The sequence below is a fragment of the Poecilia mexicana genome, unplaced genomic scaffold (assembly GCF_051168715.1).
Source record: "Poecilia mexicana isolate PSO_F unplaced genomic scaffold, ASM5116871v1 scaffold_15, whole genome shotgun sequence".
Classification (NCBI taxonomy): Eukaryota; Metazoa; Chordata; class Actinopteri; order Cyprinodontiformes; family Poeciliidae; genus Poecilia; species Poecilia mexicana.
This window is the reverse complement of record NW_028263384.1, coordinates 3,772,966-3,782,163: the sequence shown is the minus strand read 5'-3', so window position 1 is coordinate 3,782,163 and position 9,198 is coordinate 3,772,966. Positions and strand designations below refer to the sequence as shown.

The 9,198-nt window shown below is 39.0% G+C and overlaps 1 long non-coding RNA gene across 1 annotated transcript; it reads left to right on the top strand.

Annotated features, from left to right (window-relative positions):
* The first annotated feature begins 4,117 nt into the window (after nt 1-4,117).
* LOC106911477 (uncharacterized) lies at nt 4,118-5,358 on the top strand. The gene is made up of 2 exons (XR_015765453.1): nt 4,118-4,554; nt 5,195-5,358. It is a non-coding gene; the product is annotated as an uncharacterized LOC106911477 (long non-coding RNA).
* Nucleotides 5,359-9,198: the final 3,840 nt, after the last annotated feature.

Below are 9,198 nucleotides of genomic sequence, written 5' to 3'. Positions count from 1 at the left end.
TTTCGCCATATCACTGCAGCCTAAACAAGGTAATGAAGCCATAAAAATTAACCAGTTTCCATAAAAATGTTTTGTTGAACTTTTTAAAAAAATAAATATTTCACAATGTTTTATTCATCTCCAAAACAATTATTTATCCTCCCCAAAGGTTTTCAATATTTTGTCAGAACTTATTTTATTCTATAGTTTATCCTGGTTTTTAAAAAAGTTTTTCTTTGATATAACCTTTAATTTTCTATACAGTTTTGTCCTTTGCACAAAACTGCAAAACTGTTTTGTATATAGACAAAACAAACCCATGTGGCTTGTTCTGCTATTGCAAAAGTAACTTTGAATTTCCATAAAGGTACAGTGCTTGAGTAGATTATTTTTGTAATCCCTTCCTCTAAATGAACATCTGTTGTTTTTTTTGTTTTTCTTTTTACTACATGTTTTAGCTATTTCTTAGAGAAAGAGAGAGATGTTCAAAACAAATGCTTCTGAGTATTTTAATCTAAAATGTCAGGAAGTAATCTCTTGGCCACTGAAGCTGTTTGTTCATTTGTTCCTCCTTTCTTTTCAGCAGCATTCTTTTTCTTTTAACGTTTTCTCCGGGCTGCACAGTGGCGCAGTTGGTAGAGCTGTTGCTGGGTTCGATTCCCAGCCCGGGGTCTTTCTGCATGGAGTTTGCATGTTCTCCCTGTGCATGCGTCGGTTCTCTCTGGGTACTCCGGCTTCCTCCCACAGTCCAAAAATATGACTGTCAAGTTAATTAGCCTCTCCAAATTCTCCCTATTTGTGAGTGTGTGGGTGCATGGTTGTGTGTGTGTGTCCTGTCTGTCTTTGTGTTGCCTGCGACAGACTGGTGACCTGTCCAGGGTGACCCCGCCTCTCACCCGGAACATTAGCTGGAGATTGGCACCAGCAACCCTCCTGACCTCACTTGGGACAAGGGTGTACAGAAAATGGATGGATGTTTTATCCCTCTTCTTATTAATCAATCTTCCTTTCTGTCTGCCTTATCGCTTTCCCCTCTGTCTCACTCCATCATGTAGCTTAGTGTCAGTTTCAGGTTCAGCTGACTAAGCAGCAATGGCCATTAAGTCCTGAACTCACCCAGTGAATGCAAGTTTTTTTTTTGTTATTATAGTGTGGGTGTGACTCTGCCAGCAGTAGCTCCAGTTTCTGAGATCTCAGTAAAACTTGTGGAGTGAAAACAGAACCAGGATGTAAACTGGTTGGTAATCATGTTAGGAAACATGATTGGATATTTAAAGTACAGAGAGCCTTCACAGTGTTGTTGTCAGTGTTTTACATCCAAACACAGATTGTTTTGTTTGTTCTAGATTTCCTGATTCTTCTGCTACCATTCTTCCTATGAGATGTTTGTGCTCATGTGTTTCTTAGTATTTTTTGTAAATATGCTGCTGTGTCTTCTGGCCAGATCCCTCCACTTAGTTCTCATCTGCTTAAAATGTACAGTTAAATGCTGATGTCTCATCGCCCTGACGTCGTGTACACAGACACCTGAATGCTCCAGACTGGCAAAACTTACACAACTACAGAAACCCATCAATTCCTATAGGAAAATAGTCATAATTTTGAGTTTGAATGTTGTAATTATGAAAAGAAAAGTTGCAACTTCTAGTTTTAAAGTCATAATTCCAAGAATAAAAGTCATAATTATAGGAATAAATATCCTAAGTTAGAGTTTAAAAGTCAATTACAAGAAGAAAAATTGGACTTTTGATCTATAAAGTTATAATTCCTAGAATAAAAGTCATATTTTGTAGTTTTAAAGTAAATTCCAAGAAAAGTCATAATAATGAGGATGAAAGTTGTAATAAGTTTTAAAAGTTTTAAGCAGTTATGACTTTGACTTCTAATTGACCTTAAGACTCAAAATTTTGACTTCAAAACTCATAATTGTAACATAAAAGTTTGTAATTGTGACTTCCTGTTGGGTGTTTATTTTCTCTTTCATGGCCAGAATGGGCTTCCATGGTTCTTAAACTTCATTATATTTTTGTACAAAAAATACCCACAAAAACAAAGCAGATTTATCCAGGTGTAAAACTTTGCTGTACTCACATTAGCTCCATGGAGGACGTGGAAATAAAAAGCAGACCTTTGTGTTTGTGAGAGACAGCTCCAGCTCTCTGGCAGAGGTTCAGAGGTTTGGCAGCCATATTCTTTCTCATTTGGCCATTTTCTCAGCAAACACTCTTCTTCCCTGCCCCGTTAATAATGATTGTGTTTCTCCGCTCTTCTCTTCTCTTTCCTTCCTGATTGATATTTCCACCCCTCCTCCTCCTACAGTCCATCAATACTGAATTTGGAGGAAGAAGAGACATTTTCAGGAATGATGATGGCTGCTGGAGCTTCGATTTGATTCTCAGTGTACATGTGAGCACATTTGTACACAACTAATGGGATTGTATGTCAGCTTCTAAAATATCTGTGTGAAAACCGCCTCTGTTAAGACAGAATCAGATTAGTCCTTCAGCCAGACACTGGGCATAGAGTGACTAGGTGAATGAAACATATCTTCTCCTAAATTAGGAACAGTCACAAAAAAAAAAAGTTTAGCCTCTCGCGGCATTAGAGAGATGATTAATTTGCCGTCTAAGAAAGAAAGATGAAGGGATGGAGGGGGAGGTTGTGAAGTGGCCCTTGTGTTCTCCTGTTCCATAATAGGATTGCTTGCTTACTGACGTGCTGATTAAAATGGAAATTCAATGAATCGCCCATCTCACTTGGACATATAAAAACCCATTATGTGCTCATCCAGAAGCGCACAAGTCTGTCCAATGCAATTAATATTGGTGGGTGTGGAAACCACTATGTGACCTGCTGGAGGTGACGGCAGAAAGTAATTGACGCAAAGAGGTAGGGAGAGGGAGACGACTAAAATAGTCGTCATAAAAAATCTAACCATATGAAAAAATATCTCTAAGACAAAGACAATTGTCTAATTTGGACACAAAAACACCATGTCCAAATTAGACCAGAAGGTCATGATTGATAAAGGGGAGAAAAAAATAATCAAGCTTAGTAAATCTTTAAAGTATAGACACATTGCAATGTAATATCACACACAGGATGACTACCATTGGTTTTATCAACATGTAATGAGTCTGCAGTTACAAGCTTTTAGAGGGGACTCTGTCATTATATCACACTGAGTTTAGTTTTAAAATTAGGCAAAAAAAATTCTAGTTCTGGTGCTAAAACAGTGACTATCATATCAATAAGAAAATCTGTTCCACTCATTTCACCAACACTGTCTGTCTGGCTCCCTGATCTGCACCACTCCCCCTCAATCCAGCAGACCCCCTGTGGAGAACAGTGACAACATGCAGACACAGATGTGAAAATGGGGAAAAAAGGGTTTGGATGCAGAGAGGATTGGACACCACAATTTTCTGCCCAGCGGGATGGACATGCATGAGCGGCCTAATCAGCTAAGGAGGGCACAGCGGGGAGGTGGAAGAGGGGGTGGGGGGGCTCTTCATACCTCAGGGGTCTCACAACAAGGCTGTGTGCAGATGGGTATGAGATGTGTTTGACACAGAATCGGGTCCGGATTGGAGCCAGGTCTGACCTGAAACTCACAAACGGAGGACAAACGGGGTAAAGGAGGAATTCTGACCTTTGACCTGAGCTTTCATTTGTTTTAGTTTCTATCCTTCTACTTAATTTCCCCATCAGGTGGCATCTCTGATCTGTTCAGATTAAAATGTGGAACGGTTCCACTTTAACCTAACCTCAGGTCAAATAAAAAACAAGATTTTTTTTTTTCTGACAAGGAGCATCTGGTGTTCAAGTGACAAAATTCCATGGCCACCACAAATACCAGCTGCATTTCCATTGACCATAAATTTGCACAAATTGGAATTACAAAAACATTTTTTTTATTGACAAATGGAAATATGTCAATAAAAAAACAAAGTTCTTTCTCCAGGATGAGTTGGTTTTTCAGCCGTATTAAAATTAGTTTATTTCACCAAACAATGCTGTGTGAAAGTGAACCCCAAAATGTAACCGAGTTTACCAGACTATCAAATTCCCCTCCTAGATCGCCATGTTTTTAGTTCCATCCTAATCATCAACTCAGACTTGTGCCCCTTTTCCACCGGCTCTACTCGGCCGGCTCGCTTTAAATGCGTTTCCACCAGCCCTTTTCAACGGGGCTGGCCCTGCTTTTTAGGGTCCTGCTTCAGAGCAGGGCCAGCCGGGCCGGCCCTGGTTTGGTAGGTGACGCAAGCTTCGCTGCTGTTCACTGATTGGCTGAGAGCGTGGACAAGACGGAGCAGCGGAGAGAGAAGAAAAATTAAGGTGCAACACGGAAGTGATGGAAGATACAAACACGCCGTTAACTAAAAAAAAGATGCCGGCTTTTTTCTTTGCTTCGGATTTCAATATTCAGCGGCATCTCGATGGAGCCGTGAGGAATGAGTCGTTTTTGTCAGTAGTGGAGCGAATGTACAGCCTCGTTAGCCTCTTCGGAGCGACGGAGCCCCACGGTGAACACCGACTCAGACGCAGCTGACGCCGCTGCTGCTCTCCAGCCAGGTGAGCAGTTTGTAGATATATCTGTCTGGTTTGTACTACATTTAAGGTTGCATACATACAGTCATGGAAGACATTTAAAACACAAAGTCTGCTGTATTTTTATTGCTCAAACACAATATGCGCATTTTCTGAAGACACTCGGTTGCACATTACAGTTATAAATAACTCAATATTGTACAGCATTTTACCTTCGCTTGTTTCTTATCTTTGCGTGAATCTACGTGCTTCGATTGTTTCTCATTTTGCTGTTGCATCTGAGTTTCCCCCGTTGCGAGATAATAAAACATATTATTTGACATCCTATTATTGTAAAATGGCTAGATATCAGTTCTCTAATCAAATTATGAATTAGTAATTGTAGAATGAGCAATAAACCTGAAGAAAACGAGTGGTATTTTATCCATGGCTGTATGCCTGCATAGGTCTAAAACTTACAAGTAATTACATTTTGTCTTTAATTTACACTGTTCCAGTTATTTATAATTCTGTATGGTTGGATGGTAAAAAAAAAGTGTTTGCATGTATAAAGTAACATGTCTGTTTTAAATAATTCCTTATGTGTATGTAACTTCCACATTAGTAACTGTTATTTATCTACATTTATGTGCTATAAGCTATAACATCTAATTACTTTTCCCAGGGAGCAGAAGAAGAGCAACATGGCTGACATGATGGAGAACGATGAGGAGAACCATCAGAACAGGATCTCCTTCAGGAGGAAGCAGCTACCAGCAGATATGGCAGAGCTCCATGGAGAGTTGAGACAAACAGAAAAATAAAAGTTGTTGTGTCTCAGTGAACAAAGTCTTTATTTCTGCTCACTCCAGACATTATTGTATATACTGTAGTTTATATGGCATCAAACTCCTAATACAATCCTCCCAAAATGTGAGGAGCTTTAGCCAGAGTGAAAATAACATTATATTACATAAATATTTCATTGAACTTAACATTGTAGATTACCAATGAAGCCATCCGAAACGGAATACGTTATTCAGCAAACCAAACATTTTGACATTATCAGAGTTTCTATTAACAAGAACCCTAAATACAAATCATGTTAGTTTCTAGTTTATACATCATCATTCTATTCATTCACTGTTTATCTGTCTTCCTGCAGAATCTTCAATGTAAGAAAGGGAGAAAATGTGTCCAAAACCTGTAACCTTAATTAGTGATAAGTGATAAACTTTAAATTCTTAGTGTCCAAAATGTGAAAACATGGAACTAGAACCAGTCAGATTGGAAGGAATATGGTTTTATTTGTTCTCAGTATACTTTGGACATCAGGTGAATCATAAATAAACGTATTGAGAAGTTAAAAACAACAGACACATTTTTTTTATCAGAAATGTTTCATCAGCATATTGAGCTCATGTGATTCCTGCTCCAGAAAGGTGAAGGTCTCTGGACATCCTGAAGGTAAACACCGACCAGCAGTCATGAAGACACTGATGAGATCCTACAACCCAAAGGCTGCACGAAGAACCACGATGGTCTGCGGCGGCAGTTTACCAACATGAAAACACATTGAAATATATTATGAATTAATTCTGATATTTGTAAGTTATTTGCAACACCCTGACTGACATTAGCTCATGTATATTCGGCACTATTACAAGTTTTATCGTAGTTTAATACAAAAATCATCGTTAGCTTACCTGAACCGTCTGAGCCACCTGCTTTCCTGCCGCTGCAAGGCGGAGATCAGCTCCTCCTCACCACATTGCAGCTTTCCTCCCACTGTCACATTTTCTTTTAGTCTCAGAAAAATCGCAGTCAGGCTATAAAAAAATAGCTCAGCTCTCTCTTCTTCTTTTGTATCAGAAAAACAACAACTCGCATTAGGTCGCATGTAACGAAGCACAGCACGTAGCTCCTGGAGGCGGGGCGCTACACCCCCCCCCCATCCCCCCGCCACCAGGAGGCGGTACCCTGCAAACAGGGCCAAGTGGGCCGGTGGAAACGCGGTCACTCCGAAACAGAGCCGAGCCGGGTTGTTGAAGTAGAGCCGGTGGAAAAGGGGCATTGGTTCCCTGTCCTTGTTGAAGAAAAATGCCCACACTGTATATCATACTAAGTTTAAAACCATCCAGTTGATGGTTCATCAATGCAGATCGCCTTCTGCCTCAAGCCAAACCGCAGACTCAGTTTTCTTTCAACAATCTCTATTTTTGTGCCACCCTTCCAAACAGAACAGGTACTGTCCACGGCAGAGTCTGTATCAACAGACTCTCCTACCTCTCTGCAGCTCCTCCAGAGCCTCCAGAAGCTTCTTGGCTACTCTTCTGGTTAATGCTAACACTGCCTCCTTGCTCACCATTGAGGACTTGGTAAATGCCGGTGTCTTCCTCAATGGTTTTGGAATGGTTTGATCTTAACATCAGTGCAAGTCAAGATCTGCTTCCTTTTAGCTTCAAAATAAGAGCCTCAGTTGTAGGTATCATAGGTTGTCTGGGCAAAAGAACTGACCATAATTTCCAGGGTCATCTGGTCATTTCCACATGACCAGATGAACTAACATGCTAACATCAACCTGGTATTGCTTAGCGATACATACTCATCTTTTCCAGAAATATTGTGGAGTTTCAGTGTCTCAGGATGTTGTACCTTGAGATTTCAAATAGAAGAAAACTGAAGTTTGGTGCGTATGTCAATCTGTTATTGGGTATGAACTTATGTTCATTAAATAGCAATATTTAAGTCTTTGGCTGCATATGAGTGAGAGGGTTACAACTGTACTGTACTTGTACCTGAAACTCTGTGTTCTGCTTCACAGTCTAAGGAAATTAAATAAAAATACAGTTTTAAAACAGAATGACAATGAGGGTGCGTATCTGTCCAATGATCATTATTTTCCTCTTTTATTACCCTCAGAATACAAGAAACCAAAGTTAAGTTGATTAGATCGCAGACTGAAGAGGAAGGAATCTATTTGGATTCAAAGACAGTTTTAGATGAGATAAAACTAAAGAAACCAGAGGAACTCTTCATATTGGTGCTTTTATACATACCTCTTTACACGCTAAGGTTTGTATTATAGGTGTAAAATCAGCACAATCACCATATCAAACATTTTGCTGTGCACTGGCTCTGTGCTCTAGGCATCTTTGGATGTGAACAAAGATAAGAAAAAAAGTTTGAGAGATAAACCTGATACAGAAGTTCTGTTTTACTTCCTGTTGTTGGAAATTATTGCAATGATTTTAACCACTAGTTCTTGTAGTCTATGTAGGTTAGAAATAAAGTACTCTCTTTTTCAGCTGTAAAGTTAACTAAAAATCATCCGATTCCCAGTACAACCAGAAATATAAACCAAACAATGAAAATCAGATTCTTGTCTTACCAGATGGTTTGAGTTTGTTTTAATTTATAACCGTTTGTTTCTGGACGGCTATGTTAAAGTCTGACCAGACTTCAACTGGGTCCTTGCAATAAACCAGAGCTCCATAATTCATAGCTGACACTCTCAAACCCGATGCTCAGAGGCTACCTAGTTGCTCACACTGTATTTGTGTTTTCACCTTTAGGCAATACAATATTAATATTACAATATTAATATTTGTTGGGAATCAGAATTCTGGAAATGAAAAATGTTCAAATGGTGGCATCAAAATGATCAGGAATCAGAACTCATGCCAACGTTTGGATTATGTAATTATTGATAATTTGATTCATTTATTATTTATCAAATTATTGCTCAATTTATTATTGATAGATTTAAAAAAAAATAAAATTAAACTTCTTTAGTTTAATCAGCACTCAAACTCCAGCAACTGTGGATAATAAACCAAACTGAGAATGTCATTAAGGAATGAATTCAGAAAAACTGCACAAGAAACTTTTCACATAACCAGGAAAAAAAAATCACTTATCAATGATCATTGACATGCTAATTCCTAATTAAGTCTAAGAAATTACCAACAAAATGGCTTAACTTTACAGCTGAATTATTCCATGAATAACCTTTCTTTAACTACTCTCATGCAATCTTGATGAAAAGACTAAAGGAATAACATATATATAATGATAAAATAAGAATCAAATCAATTTATTGAATGAACTATGGCCAAATGAAATGGAATATTGGAACATAACTTCAAAACTTGCTAGTTTAGCAAGAAAACAAGGGAAAAATCAAATTTGCAGAACCATAAACGTAGTAAAACAGTATTGTTGAACACAGTACATTTTGAACATGTTAAGATTACTGTGATACAAAAAATATGTCTTTTGCATTCCTTGCTCATGTGTGTTGTTTTATACTGCTATCATGTTTGAAAAAAATAAAATGGAGGAGGTCAGGTCACTATCCAGACTCATACTGGCCCAACACCTTTCAACAGTGGGTCGTAAAACTCCACATGTCGAGTGCTGTTACGGCCTGGCTCGGATAGCCGCAACAAATAAAAGGAAGGACACGGCAACCAGACACATTTTTAGCCCTTCAGAGGCATTTATTTAAAAACTTGTCTAGGGGAAATAATGGGCATGCGTGTTCCCTCAGCCTGGTCCAGAACAAGCAACGGCTCCCACAACGCATCAAGCTCTGGCTCCAGCACCGCCTCTGGGTCCTAATCTCATCTGGGCCTGGATCTTGGGTCTGCACTTCTTTCTTGCCTCCCAGGCATGTGCAGAGGGGGG